The sequence below is a fragment of the Ochlerotatus camptorhynchus genome, unplaced genomic scaffold (assembly GCF_037179485.1).
Source record: "Ochlerotatus camptorhynchus isolate MF236.1 unplaced genomic scaffold, CSIRO-AGI_Acam_v1.1 ptg000196l, whole genome shotgun sequence".
Classification (NCBI taxonomy): Eukaryota; Metazoa; Arthropoda; class Insecta; order Diptera; family Culicidae; genus Ochlerotatus; species Ochlerotatus camptorhynchus.
Genome location: NW_027040686.1, coordinates 1,233,405 through 1,248,987, shown reverse-complemented (window position 1 = coordinate 1,248,987; position 15,583 = coordinate 1,233,405). Strand labels below are relative to the sequence as shown.

The window sequence follows — 15,583 nt, the reverse complement described above, 5'->3', positions numbered from 1 at the left end:
CATCGTGCACAGCTCTGTTTAGAGTCTCACGCTGGCACTAGGACAGTGATCAGCTGCTCCTAACATGGAGAACAGACACCGTTTTGAGCCGCACCTCCATGGTGAACAGACGCTCGGGTTTAGTGAAGCATTTCCTCTATCACCATACTATGGTTACCGCGCCAGTGTTCGCGTCGCACCTCTTCACTTTGCTATTGCCGGACTGGCAACATTGCCCAGACTACGACAGCTGTCCATGTTTCAGCTGGTAGTATTTTGTTATCTATGACTCGAGGAGGCGCGAAGTAGGAACTTGTGAGGACCAGGGCTAGGTATTCCGCTCCTTCCAGGTTGTCAACTCACCATTTTGTAGCCCAGTTTGGTTTTAGAGTTACCTCTATGATTAAACCATGCGGAATCGATAAGGTTAACTTTTTACGTTAGGGGCTGTCCGGTAGAATGACACAACATTTGAAATTTTCACTCCATAATGTTCAAACGGCTTCAAATTGAGCCCAGATTAGCTTTCCAAAATTTGAATCAAATTGACTGGAAACTGACTTGAAATAAACCATTCAAAGTTTGTTTGGAAATTACTATGAGAAATTGTCGTCTAGTCTTTTTCCATGGTGCTCTAATAAAAAGTTTTACAGTTTATTATTATTACGGGAAACATTTTTCAGTTACAACTTCGTTTTTCAGTGAAACGTAAAATTAAATAGTAATACTGCAATCTTATGGCATGATCAAGAAAGTAGTTTTTTGACAACTCTATATTGTACAGTGTGACATAGTAGCCATGATTTATACTGAGCATGATCATAAGACGCTAGCATATTGAATCAATAATAACTTTCTTCGCACATAATGGAAAAGTAGTCTTGGGCAAAGTTGTAGCTGAGAAAATATACTCCAAGTACAGCTATCATTTTATAAAGCAGAGCTAAACGGGGAATTGTTAGATTGATATGAAGAAACGTATTGGTTTTCCTATAGTTTTTTTTTCTTGATTAGAGTGACTTTCTGCCAATTCATCACTTTCTATATAATAGAGATGAAGTAGCCTAAGGCTAAAAATCTCTTTAATAAAGCCTTAAAAAAAAAGACTTTCTATATATTCACTATAGTATTATCCATATACATTTCAAATAGCTTGTAAGAAGTAAGAAGTAAAGAGTGTCCACGATGAAATTGCCACACACAAAATTGATTCGCAAAATTCGAGTTTTCATCCGATTGCCATCAAATTTTCAGGGATTGAGAAATAACTATTAAACTTCATTTTACCATTTTACTCGTATTTTATTTACAGTCCATACGTAAATGCTCGCACCTTGGCCTTAACCCCGGCCATAAGATTCTGCACAACCTGTGAATCAACCGTTTTTTGCATGTAAACCCATACTTTCTTCAGTTCCTCGACTGTCTTCACTACCTTAGGTCGTTTAAGAAGGTGCTGCTTCATAATCGCCCAGTACTTCTCGATGGGGCGGAGCTCCGGAGTGTTGGGAGGGTTGAACATTTTCGGCACGAAATTGACCTTATTGTCCGCATACCACTTCAGCACGTCCTTGGAGTAGTGGCATGAGGCCAAATCCGGCCAGAAGATTGTTGGGACGTTGTGGGCCTTCAGGAGAGGAAGCAGCCGCTTCTGGAGGCACTCTTTTATGTACACCTGTCCGTTCATCGTGTCCTGGGTCACGAAAGGTGCACTCCGCTTCCCTCACGTGCATATGGCTTGCCAAACCAGGAATTTCTTCGCAAATTTGGACATCTTCTGAGTGAGGACATGCTCCGGAACGCTGAACTTATCCTTGGCCGTGAAAAACAGGTTGCCGGGGATCTGTTTGAAGTCGGCCTTCACATATGTTTCGTCGTCCATGATGCAGCATTCAACTTTCGTCAGCATGTTGAGGTACAACTTCCTGGCACGGGTTTTGGCGGACTTGTTCTGCTTCTCGTCGCGATTAGGGGCCTTTTGTACCTTGAACGTTCGAAGCCTAGCCTTAGTTTTGGCCTTCTGGACAAAACTTCGGCTTAGGTATAGCTTCTTAGCCACATCCCTAACGGAGGCGTTCAGATTTCGGTTGAAGGCCCCAACTACGCGGTTGTGATTTTTGGTGTTGTACGGAATACTTTTTCCTTCACTTCTGGGCTTCCGATCGGTGTTCAACCGTTCCTCGAACCGCTTAATCACTCGCGACACCGTGGAATTCGCGATTCCCAACGTTTTAGCGATGGAACGATGCGAGAGATCCTTGTTCTCGTGATGAATGCGCAAGATTTTATCACGCACGAGCTGTTCTTTCGACTCCATTTCCGCGAGTTTTGATCACAGGACTTTAAAACTTGCAGGATGTAAATAATGCACTATGAACTAAATCCACCCAAATTTTCATTAAATTCTACCCAACGGTTAAAAAGTTAGAGCAATTTCATAGTGTGGCAATTTCATCGTGGACACCCTTTAGAAGTAGAAGAGTAAAAATTCTACTGTTCACATTCCACGTGGATCACTTTCGATAGTTTGTTTTAAGTCTCACTCTGCGTGGACTATTCATGGTGTCTTTGGTAGAATAACGCGATACTGATTCTTTTCTTTTCCTTTATTTAACGTCGGTCTCTGTTCCGCAAACCGACGGATATCGATTGCTATCCATTGACGGCAATCGAATGTGCAGGAAGGCAGCTTCCACACCTGCGTAGGATATCGCACCCATTCAACACACATGGGCCGGGACCAATGGCTTTACTTTCCTTCCGAAGGAAGACGAGACAAGAGATTTTATGCCTCAGAAAAATCTCACCGACCTCGGCTGGGATTGAACCCAGACCCTTTGGGGTGTTAGAAAGCAGTCACGCTTACCACTACACCACTGGCGCCGGCTACTGATTCTTTTGAAGAAGGTTTTCTTCCAGGGACACCCTGAATCATCTATACATTTTTTTAACTTTGATTATACCACGGACACTAGCTATCCTCCCCTAAACTGTCAACGTCGAACATCCTCAAAAAATAATGTGCATTTACATTTTTTAATCTTTTTGGCTTCTAAATTTTCCACTGTACATCGATAGATACTTACAACCAAACTTGTGTGCAGATGTTTATTTACTGAGCGAGTAACTTTCAGAACTATTAGCATTTAAACTACAATTTAAAATGTTGGGTTGGAAATGCTTTACTATTGTCAACATGAGACATAGGGCAAAATTTATTAAATAAAGAATGTTGAGTTTAGAACAGTTCCGTTAGAGTATGAAAGTGTAAAAAATTGTATAGAAGTTGAAATTGAGCGAGGGCCATTTGAATTACAGTACGAATTAAACGGGAACTTCTTTTGCCAAACTCCCTAGCTGGGGAGGGAAGGTGAATAACGGGGCTACCCCACTTATTTAATGTCAGGCTTTCAGACAGTATCAGTGAGAAACAGCTTTTGAAGATACATATGCAAAACAAACCCCATCCCTATTCCATTCCCATCACCCAGCCAAGTATCGAAACTGTAGCGGATATTGGAAAACCAAACCCTCCGTATGCAGAACAGCTTTTCTCTCCCGTAGCTTCGCATTCTACTCGGGGTCGACGGCTCTTCTCACCATTTTATCCTAGAATGACGTCAACTCTCAGCTCCATCATCATCATCATCATCATCATCATCATCTGCAAAAGGTTTCGCCGTCGTTTAAGCAGCAGCAGCTGTGGGATCTCACCGAATGTGCTATCCCCGAGCTCAGCTCTGAGCTCGCTCAGATGCTGAACTGCTCCGAGATTCTCCGGATATTACTCTCAGTGCGACGACGACGACGGCGACGACGACTGACAGTATCATAAAGCACTAGGTACAACACCTCACTGAACTGAACTGAAAAACAAGGGCAAGGAGACATACACAGGACGACAAAAAAAAAGCATCAAATGCACGAACCTGAGATATTACTGATGCTGATGCTGATGCCACTGACGACATCCGATGCGATGGTTGGGGATGTGTATGGCTCTCAGCTGGTTGATCCTGAACCGTGCTTGTCTGTAGTGCGGTAGACTCCGTTGTTGCGGGACGGTTTTCGGTCGTGCGTTCACTTGGGATATCTACTATTCGTTCGGTCGGTCGGTCGGTCGCTGGTTCGTTCCTCCCTTTGCCAGTGCCTGTGATGATGTGCTTTCCGGTTTTCTTTTTGTGAATGGAAATAGGCCATACAATCCGTGCTCTTTTCTTTTGCAGGTATACAAAGAGCCCGAGTGAGTGTTGCTTTGATCCACACGGTGGTGATTTGGCTGTAACTTGAAACATAGCAGGCCGGGATTGTGCCAAATCGATTGATGACCCTCCTGAGATTGAAGTGAAAAAAGAAATGTACATTCCAGCAGGCGTCGGATTATCTGTGTAATGTATCAAATCTGAAGAATAGATAAGGAAGGAAAGCGAGTGGAAGCCATAAAAAAAAGTTGGATCGCGACAAAGTGACGTCAGATTTGTGTCGGATAAAGGAGACAAAGTTTGAAAAGAATGGCAAAGTGAATGTGTTCGTCGGAGCGTGGCAAGTGGGAAATGAATGCTCAAACAGAGGAAGGAAATCCCAGCTTTGTGTAGCGAGGCATCTTTTTGTGTGAGAAAGTGAGGGCAAAAATGTGTGTGCGGTCAGATATCCACGCTCTCCACGTGGCATCTTGAATGGCTCTGAATAGCCATACCGTCCTCGCGAGGTCTGTGCGGTGTCCATTTGCATACGTGAAAGTGGGGGGGAAAAACTTCTTTCAATTCTTGAACATGCTGAGAAAAGCGAATGACATCGAGGATTAGTACTTGATAATGCCGACCTAGTCAGTACAAATTTCGAAGGAACGTACATCTTGTCGAAGAATCCTGCGGTGAATATGGACAAAAGCAAACCTGCGTACGTGCTGAATTTAAAATTTGTGTTGTTCCATGCGCCAGTGCTGAGGATGCTGGAAGAACATTGTGAGTGAAACGTGATCGGAACGAAAATTAAAACTTTCCCGGATCGTTGTGGAGGTATAATCAACTAATTTGATTAAAAAAATAACAGTGCACTACCCAGTAGGCTTTGAGGATTATTGCGGTGTCATAGGTGATTGTGATGTTAGTGGTGCTCTTCGTTGAAATACGCCTACGGTGAGTTTGCAACAATGCAACGTATGTGAATGGCTGTAGCTGATTGAAAAAAATAAATCCGACAATGCAATTAGAAATGCCCTAGCTGGGTTCCATCGCATCAATGTCGTTCGATGGGTGTCAGCTTGCATAGTAAACTAATTATCACCGCTATTGTGTTCGGTGACAGAGAAAAATGAATCGAACGCAAGAATCCATCGTCATGGCGGAACATTCAACGCATTTTAATTCAATCAATCAATCTCCATAGGTACGGGTTTCATAGAACCGGCTGTTTGAAATTTGTTAAATGGTTTACTTTCCCCTTGCATTGTTTGGTTAGGTGGAATTTGTTTATCTTTCGAGCGGATTTCAGGTTAATAGATACTTCTTAGTAGTAGAATGCTGGGACCTTTCGCCAGGTGACCTTTGTTGGATTGTCTATCGGTTGGTTTGGAATGAATTATGGATGGGCTGTTTTCATTTCACACAAAAATTTATAGACAGTAGACTATTGGGCTATCTTCTCGGAATTTCTTAATCTACTTTGAGCTAAACAGTTGATACCAGGAATGGGTCGTTACAAACTGAACATGCTTGGAGGAAAATGTATTATGAATATTTTCTAGTCATTTAGAAGCACAATGTAGGCTATTATGGAATCATAAGATGTTATAATGATATTTTCTATTTCTAGTGTAAGTGATTGTAAGCAATGTGCTGTAAATATAATATCTGGCAATTTTGCATTCCAAGAGTCACAATGAGTGATTTTCTGATCGTTGAATGAAGAATGAAGAATGGGAAGATTTTCTGCCAAATATTAGATTTTTGCGCTGTTGGCAGCCCTGTAACCAAACATATGCAGGTTATGTTTTTTTTTCGCTTCCGGGACAGCGTTGTCAGCACTGAATCATTGGAGTTGTTTTGAGTTTTTCATTAAAATATCTAAATCCAACACAGTTTCTTTCGATATTCAGAATATCAGAAGAATCCTTTGTTAGGTTTTAAATAATTCAGATGGATCATAAGAATTGATCGAATAGCCTCCGAGATACCTGTCCCGCAAGGTAAACAATATGGTTTCGAGAAAGTTATAATTAAGTGCGTTTAACGCAAGACTAACAACGATTAAAATTCATTCTGCTATTCCATTCACAACATACACAACACTCTAAAAGGTATAAGGATGCCGAAAACGCAAAAAAAAAAATACTTTATAAAATCCACGAACAGGTGTCCCCCTTAAGGAGCTGTCAATATTTTTCCGCTTTTTTTTTCGCGTCAGTGATTTTCCTGTATTGAAAAACGTTATCGTTAGTGGTTTTGATGGCGTTGATTTAGTCGTTTTTATGTTTTGTGGAACATTGAGTAGCGTTTTTGTTTTGTTGAGGAAGGACAGAGTGTTGCCGTTCCTTCGACGGTGGTTGGAGAAGGAAAAGAGGGTAAGGAAAGAGCTTGAAGGGTTTCTATTAGCATAAGGGCTTCTTTAGACTGGTATCGAAGTTATAGAATAACAGTGGGAGTGCGAGAAAAGCTGTTGGGAATTTTGAAGATGTAGGATGGCTTGAGTTCAGAAAAAAAAACAAAAATCATGATGGTAGTGGATGTTTGGTATATGGAATCGGTATTGTGAGTGTAAGAGGTATATAGAATTCTGAAAGAGCAGTGGTGAAAGTGGGCGGTCAGCATAACATTATGTTTGGAGACGATCAAAATCCGGCGCAAAATCTCGTGAGATCCATCCATTTAATAAAAATTAAATGTATTCCATTACAACATAAATATTCAACAACTAAATAAGACAGGGCATCGTCTGTTGCCAAGGGTACTTTGGATTGCCCAGGTACCCGGTTCAAGCTTCAGTTGGCTGTTGTTGCTCTTCTATTCCTTCTATTCCTTCTAGTGCTATTAGTTGCGTCTATGTGATGTTTTGCTGTACCTGTAGTGGACATTAGAACATCCTTTTCCTTAAATTTGTTGAGGACGCCTTGTCTTGCCTCAAAAGTTATCTTTTTTAAAGTACTGATATTCATGACATAAAGGGCACCATTACGGAACATTAGATTTGATCAAATTATTCGCAGTTCTATTTGTCCAACGCTCCCATCTGACACACACAACCCGAGCAAAGTCCAGCATCAAAATGACAGCAAATTGAAATCAAGTTTTGATATCAATATCAAACTGAAATCATAATTTGATACTAAATTTTGTTTTAATTTTGTTGTACATTTGCTCTTCAAAAATATGTTGCTACGGGTTTGTTTTCATTACCTTAGCATAACATCAAATTGAAAACTTGGTTTGTAATCAACATAAAAAATTGATATCAAATTGAGTTTTCAGTTTGCTCTCACTGATAGTAGAAATAGTTTTCAATGTGATGTCACAGGAAGATCTTTTTGCTCTAAATTTTGAAAATTTAACCGTTAAAACGACCAAAACGACAGCAACCTTTGTATTCATTATCAGCGAAATCACAATATCAAATTTAGATTTCAATTTGATCTCAGACTTTGCTCGGGAAGATACGATGTATTTTTGAGAGAAATTCATATGTTTTCACTTCTTTTTTTTTTTCTTCGCTTTTCAAGCTTATTGCATATCGCATATTAGCTTATTGCGTGCTCTCAACTTAGTGTTCTAGATGCACTTCCACAGTTATTAATTGAGAGCTTTCGATGCCTGTACTATTTTTGCATTGGTATAATTGTGTGGCAAGTCCAATCATACTTCTATGCCCAGGGAAGTCGAGAAATTTTCCAACCCGAAAAATTCCTAGACCGGATCGGGAATTGAACCCAGCCACCTCCAGCATGGTCTTGCTTTGTAGCTGCGCCTTTACCGACTGAGCTAAGGGAGCCCCCCCACTTCACTTCTGTGGTAGATAAAACTTCAGAGGTCATATTTCATAAAAGAATAAATCGATAACCTTCCGGTTCGAATAAGTAACCTAGAAATTCTTTATTCAGTTCAGTTTTTGGGTTTATATTAGTTACATCAAATTTACACATTTAGTAATGTGGATTAGCGTTCGGTGAAATAATAACGAATCTGTAGTTAGCATTCTGATCGCTACGTACCGATGGTTCTAGCATGTAGATGAATGGTGCATAGAAAAGATGACAAAAGATGGGGAATGTAAACATAGATAGAGTGAGTGCCCTAGCGGTGTGGAAATTGGATACTTTTTGCATGTTCTACAGTTCTGGTCAAGCGCTGTTGTACCACTTGAAGTTTATTGCTTTGTATGGATGATTGAAACTGTCCGTAGGTACGGGCTAATCTGCTGTAACGATTTCAAGTGTTGCTGTGATTTCACACTTCACACTTGATGACAAATCTAGGATGAGAACATGGACTTGATGTTCTGATGTGGAAAAGGTTGGGTTTAAGGAATGTGTTAGGAAATCTACGATGTGTTTTGAAACGTGTCCAAATGGAGAAAGATTTTTCTGTGGAAAAGTTTAGGAGGGAAAGTTTGCTTACACTCCCTCAGACTTGAATGTTCCTAATATACTATTGGATGTTCAGCTTAATGGTGTGAATAAGTAGAATTGATTAGCGGCGCTAGTGTGTAGTGGTAAGCGTGATTATCTCTCACCCCAACAGGCTTGGGTTCAATCCCAGTCGGCGCCACCGGGATGTTTTGAGGCATAACATCTCTGATCACGCCTGCCTTCCGAAGGGAAGTGAAGCCGTTGGTCCCCGGTTCATGGGTTGATGGGTCGATAGGTAAGGTCCAGGTGTGAGAGCTGCCTCCCTGCTGGGTTTAGTTTAGTTTATTTATTTCGTCAACCATCGTGATCAACGTGAAATGTAAAATTATGCAGCTAAGTAAATTGATGGAATATACAGAATACTATCACAATGTTTTTTCTACTAATTCCACATAACCTTGTTTCCAAAATGTTCACATTCAGATTCAAGATAAATCTTTAAGGCATACTTTGGTGTGTTAAAAACATGCACATGGTTTTGTAAAAGACTAAAAAAAGTAGAAGGGTCTGTGCCTAGGGGCACGAACGGAAGTTTGACGTAGGACCGCTAGTGGACGGAACAAATGTGAACATTTAGTTCTTTTAATTGATCAATCATCAATTATCTTAACTCTTTCCGTTTTTTATTTGTAAGCGAACAAATTTGTAGTATTTATTTCAAAGAGAAAGTTGATGTAGAGAATCCAAGGGATTGTCAACTTGAGTATTTTCGATTCATCTACCCGACTTTAAAATGTGTTTTTTGATTTTTTTGTTATTTATGAATTTTTAAGTTTTGTGCATTTTGGTATTAAAGTGTATTCAATTCACCCCTCACAGGATTTCCTTTCGAATTATATGAATGGGGCGGGCGGAAAGTATCGTTTGTGCAGAATATGTAAAAAAGGAGGGAAATTGAACTCGTGGAGCTAATTTTCTCACAAATTTGATTTTATTGGCTTTCTGGGGACTGAATATACACCCAAAGTGAATTATTCCCACTTCTCTCAAATTCTATATGGATTTTTACACTTCCTACCAGCGTGTTCTGGAAAATGGTCGACCGATGATTAATCTCACCAATACATTCGGGCCTACAATTCCACACCTTCTATAGAGACCAGGTTGAGCCTTGATAGCTAGCTGCTTGCTGGAACTGATGACCTTGACAAATGTCCAAATAATACTATTAACAAATTTATGGTGGTCCTGAAAAGGACCATTTTGTAGTGCTGGTTGAGTAATGCTGAGCTGAGCACGACGAGCTACTGATTTCGATCCTAGCCTAGCTGTGGGACTTCTTCCTTCTTCTCATATGAGCTGTGCAGCTCGCTGCTTGCAGGCAACCTTTCGTTGTTGTTGTTGTTGAAAGCACTCCTGCTGCTGCTGCTGCTGCTACTACTACTGCTGCTGCTGGACTAGACACCACCACTTACGGTGATTGAATGATTGAATGGGACCGCATTGAATTCGATTTTTAAGTCTGTGATAGGGAATGCGCTGTTTTCGGACATTCGGTGATAATTTTGATCACCATTGCAACAGTTGGACATTTGGTATTTTTCAATAGTGGCCTATTGAAAATTAACTAAGTGTTCATTTTTGCAGATTGGTAGATAAATTTCCAATCGTTTGGCTTGTTTAGAATTAAAATCTATCTGCTATTGGTCGAAACCTGACCTCTTTTCGTAATTCTGTGCATTTTGGTTTTTTGAAATTGCGTGGATTTTATAGATCCTGTGGAGATCTATCTAGCCCTGATGTATGTGTTGGTAGAGGGAAAAACGTAAACTTTGCGGGAGACGGTGTCTTAACACTCAAAAGCAATTTTGTGAAATATGAAGTAAAACAAATCCTAGCTAGTTCTGCATGATGATTTTGTTTGATTTTATTTATTTGTATAGTCGCCGGGAAATACCAGCTGGCGATTTGTTTTTGTATGATAACTCCGTACTTGAAAACAGGCAAAAACTCACAAACAGGCTGCTTTTCCATGGTATACAGAGTGATAATTCAAGTGGCAAACCATTAATAAATTTTGATAACATACCAAAAATTCTATAATCCCCATTAAATTTCATATGTAAGCGCCGATTGAAACAATCTTTTCGACGTCACTACAAGGGTGATTGAATCGTGCTGAATGAAAGCCGACGAAAAACTAATTGCACCAATATATTCAGGCCTACAACTTCACACCTTCTATAGACAGGTTGAGCCTTGATAGCTAGCTGCTTGCGGGAACTGATGACCTTGACCAATGTCCAAATAATACTCTTGAACAAATTTTTGGTGGCCCTGAAAAGGACCGTTTTGTAGTGATGGTTGAGTAATTCTGAGCTGGGTGTTCAACACGGATGTGGCTGTCGAGTTTTATGTCGTTTGGAGCGAGGATGACACGCTTGGCATAGACGACCGACCCGAAGCGACTCACGAAGAGCTACTGATTCCGATTCATAGCATGGCGGTGCAGCTTCTTCCTCATTTGATGATTGCTTATGTGGGCTCTGCAGCTCGCTGCTTGCAGGCAGCCTTTCGTTGTTACTGGAGAACAATTTTCAACGCCACACGCTGAAAGCACTGCTACTCCTGCTACTAATTTCGACGACCGAACACCACCACACAGTGGTGTAGTCGTTGGGAGCGTGTGGTTCTGAGTATGGCGATGAGCGTGCAATATATTACGCAATTCCATCCTCCCTATTCGCACGCGCCTGAGGATCGGAGGCAAATGCCACTTCAACTTGTTTCGTCTACTTACTACTCTCTGACGACTGTGCTGGGAAAGCAGCATATGCATGTAGGTAATTGGTGGATTTGTTAATTAATTCGACGCTTTTGGACAATGCTGGACATTTACCAGTTTTTCAATAGTTTCTTGTTGTAAATCAACATTCGGAAGCATTGCTATCGATGCGTAGCCATATTTCTGATCGATTGGTGATAAAATTATTGAAATTGGACCAGGGGCAGCTGAGTTATTAACGTTCAAAATCTTTCTTAATTTGTTACATGTTCCATTTTCGGTTTTCACAAAGTGTACCCCAATATAGAAATCAAAGACGTAGTCTTACGTCAAAATGTTCAAAAAATGAGCTGATAAAATCGTGAATACACGCAATTTTGAAATGTGAAAGATGAATATGATAAAAGTTGCGAATGTATTAAATTATTGCTGTACATTTGGATAGACTTATTGTATAATTATCAAATTTCAACCTAAAAACTAATACATTTAAATTATTGATGCTCAAATTTGAATATTGCTTGGAATGTTGATATTTTAATGCAAAATTTGTTATACATTTTCAAATGAGAACAAGAATGGATCGAAAGTATTCCAATTCAACATCATATCTTCTTTTCTTTTTTAAAATGAATCACCAACTTCAAAACATGGTTTTCCTATGCAGGCCATGTTATTAAAATTTACAAAAGGAACTGGTTTCAACCCGAATAGAAAACAAATTCTGTATAAGATATTGCATTTGTGTTGTGATTGGTGTGATCGCATTTTATTTTTTACCCGATGTATGACCTCGATCACGTGTGCTCTATTGTTCGGTTTTTCGCTTTTGTCCGCACTTCGTTTATCATATACCTTTTTCGAAAAAAATATAGATGCAATCAGCATTCAAATTCAATGAGTGATTATCATATGAACTGAACTTAAGATTCACTTCCTCGTGACAAGCTTCATTTTTAGAAATTAAACAAGTCACTGACAGCAGAGAACTCATCAGGTTGCGCAGCCTACTCGTTTATTCTTCCGCTTTATTATCTATTCTTTGTTTTCATTGATTGAGCATGCAATATCTATTAAAAAATGCCTCAATTGCTTGCAATAGAGAGCGGAGGCAAATGTTTATCTAGTAATTTATTCAACACAGAGCTGAAAAACTTGCCGAACAGATTTTTTTTATTATGGTCACTTTAACACTCTTGGGTCATTCGTGAGGGGTCCGGGGTGTGATTTGAACTCGTGACTTTGACGTGAGAGGTATGGTTGTTAATCACTACGCCAGGGTCGCCCTCTTAACAGATTTTGCTAACAATGACTTCTTTCGATGATTTGTAGGAATTCAAGACACGGCCACGCAAACTAACATAACCATTAGACTGATGCAAAATTTGAAATTTTTGCTCCACAGTGTTCAAACGGTTCCAAATTGGGCCCTGATTAGGCTCTTAAAATTTGAACTTATTTAGTGAGAAACTGACTTGGCACAAACCATTTGAAATTTATATGGGAATTATTATGGAGAAGCCATAATTTCGGTATATATCTATCTCAAAATTCACCAGTTCACTATTCTTGAGAAAATGATAGCTGAGTTTGTTGAAAATTTTCTCAGCTACAACTTTGTTGAAGACCATTGACCAAATGTAAGGAACAAAAGTTATTAATGTTTCAAGTCACTGATGTCTTATGATTATGCTTAATCAACTGTTCAGCAGGCAACATTGGTGTTTATGGCGCGTAGAATAGAGGACAAAAATCATGGCTACTATATCACACTGCAGAATACAGTGTTGCCCACAATAAAGTTGCTTAATCTTGCCATAAGATTATCAATCTCTTAAACAATTAATAACAATTTATTTGACGTTTGGCTGAAAAACGATTTTCTGCAAAGTTGTAGCTGATAAAAATTCTCATAAGAATAGCAACAGAATTTGATAACAGTACAGAATGTAAAAAGGCTAGAAGACAATGAACAAAAAGTTTTTTTTTCCCATAGTAATTTCCACATAAACTTAAAATGGTTTGTGCCAAGTTAGTTTCTTATCAAATGAGTTTAAACTTTCGGAGGCTAATCAGGGCCCGATTTGATACCGTTTGAACACTGTGGAGTGAAAATTTCAAATTTTGCATCAGTCTAATAACCATACCCGATGGTGATGTTGGTTTACGTTGGTGAGTCTTGACTTTCTAGAAATCAGTTAGAGAAGGCATTGTTTTCAAAAGCTGTTGGCCCTCCAGCTCTGTATTAAAATTAATATTGCAGTTTCTTTCACACTTAGCCCAGGGCACTAGGGTGGGGCTTATTTTTTAAAATCGTTTTCAATCGTCGGGATGTCTCTTTCTGAGTGATTTTTACAACCTCCAAATTAATTATTTACTATGTTGCATCCATGAATATAGGGTTCATGACCGAGGAAAATTCAAAAACACTAGGAAAGCTGCAATGTATACCCCATTTTTAAAACATATTGTTCTTTGTTCCTATGCTATTGAGCTGCTCATCATATTTCTGACTATTGCAACGAACCAAGTCGAAACGACTTTTTCATACAAGCGTTGCTTCTTTCTGACTTTCCCAATGAGGCCCATGATCTCCAAGTTTTAAAGGAGGTGTCTTTTTCGTTCCATATAGAGATGGTTTTCATTGATAATGGCTTGGCAAATCAGTACTTCTTTAACATACCACGTGTGTGACGTTTTCCTCTTATCTAAAACTTTTGATTTTAAACAACAAGGAAATTTCCTGATGATGCCGTTCAGACGCCAAGACTCAATGATTGCAATTTATCAATATGAAAGCGTAAGTTTACATGCAGGAGCATCGCTTAGCCGTATAATTCGAGAGTAAGTGAAGATATCGTAACTTTGCCGTGTTTAATACAAAAGCATATTTTGTATTTGAAAAAGTTCATCATTTGGCATTTTGGACCTAGATCCCTGTGCCACCCCTGAATGTTAACGAAAAAGCTAAATTTTGTATATGTTACCTACTTAAATAGTTCCAATAATCATTTTCCACATGGGAAAATTAGAGTGGATGACTGTGAGTGATAATGATAGAAATAGCCACGCAGAATGGCTTGTGCCATGAAGTAGTGTCCGAAGGCATTATGAATTGAGATTTCTCTACTCTTTAAATCTAAATCATTTAGATTTAGAAAAAGTTATCCTAAACAAATTATTTATAAAAAACATCCTTTAACTTATCCTTAATTTCATAAAATTTCAACTTAATACTGAACTTTTAGATGGATATTTGGATGTAGCAAGAAAACTCACAAAATACCCACCAACTTTTCTGCATACCTCACTTCTCTAAAGTCTCGATTACACATCCAAATTAAAAATACACTCGTTTTTTTGTTTTGAACCATTAAACTCTCAACTAATTAAAATCAAATTATTCATAATAGGGGAAATGGCTCCAATATTGGCCTATGGATCTAAGATGGGGTCCATCGCTAAAAATCTGCTACTTATCAATTTTATCTAGATGAACGCATCATTGGGATGGTACTTATGGATATTTACGGTCGCTATTGAAAAAACAAAAATACATGAAAATTTACAAGAAAAATCTACCAAAGGAGCAAGCTTATGAATTACCCGTTAATTTGTATTTTTTTTTACCTCGAACAGAAACCACTTGATCAAGATATGGATCAAAAGAAACGAACTGTTGGCTGATTGCTTGAGCTCGTGGGTATAATTGCATTTTCTACTTGGATTTGGCAATGAGAAATTTGAATTGCCTTTTTTCGAAGAAAAAAAGAAACACCCAGCTTCTCCGCTGGTATCCCCCGAAACCACCGGTTTCAAGTTTGTTGGTTCAGACCGAATTTCGATTGAGCATCGTCAAATTGCGATCGTCTCCCGCTCACACCGCTGATGACGAAACTACAAAGGATATTGAAAAAGGAAAAGAAAATCACTTTCTCAGCCCGGATAAACATTCGGGAATATCGATGCTTTCTGTAAGCAATATACAGACGGCACGAGCCAATCCAAACAGTGAATAAGAAGAAAGGAATCCCCATCTGCAATCAGCATCTCCTTAAAAAGTGATGAAAAAAGAACTCGTCAATTTCCGGAAACCGATCCCAACCACGGATGACGCAGTTTATTTACTTTTCCGAGGTGAGGTTGTATCTTTTCTTCCCTCCATCAGCATTGGCAAACATCCCTTGATCACTCACCCACACACACACACACACTTTTTCTTCTTGGTAAATTTCCTTTTTTTTCAGGTGCCATCCCAA

At 39.2% G+C, this 15,583-nt stretch overlaps 1 protein-coding gene across 1 annotated transcript in view; it reads left to right on the top strand.

Moving 5' to 3' along the window:
• Window positions 1-4,058: 4,058 nt before the first annotated feature.
• LOC135702705 (uncharacterized) overlaps window positions 4,059-15,583 on the top strand; it is a 336,139-nt gene continuing 324,614 nt past the window's right edge. The window contains exon 1 of the mRNA XM_065223739.1: window positions 4,059-5,117. The gene's annotated coding sequence lies outside the window, so the exon portion shown is untranslated. The remainder of the gene's footprint in view (window positions 5,118-15,583) is intronic.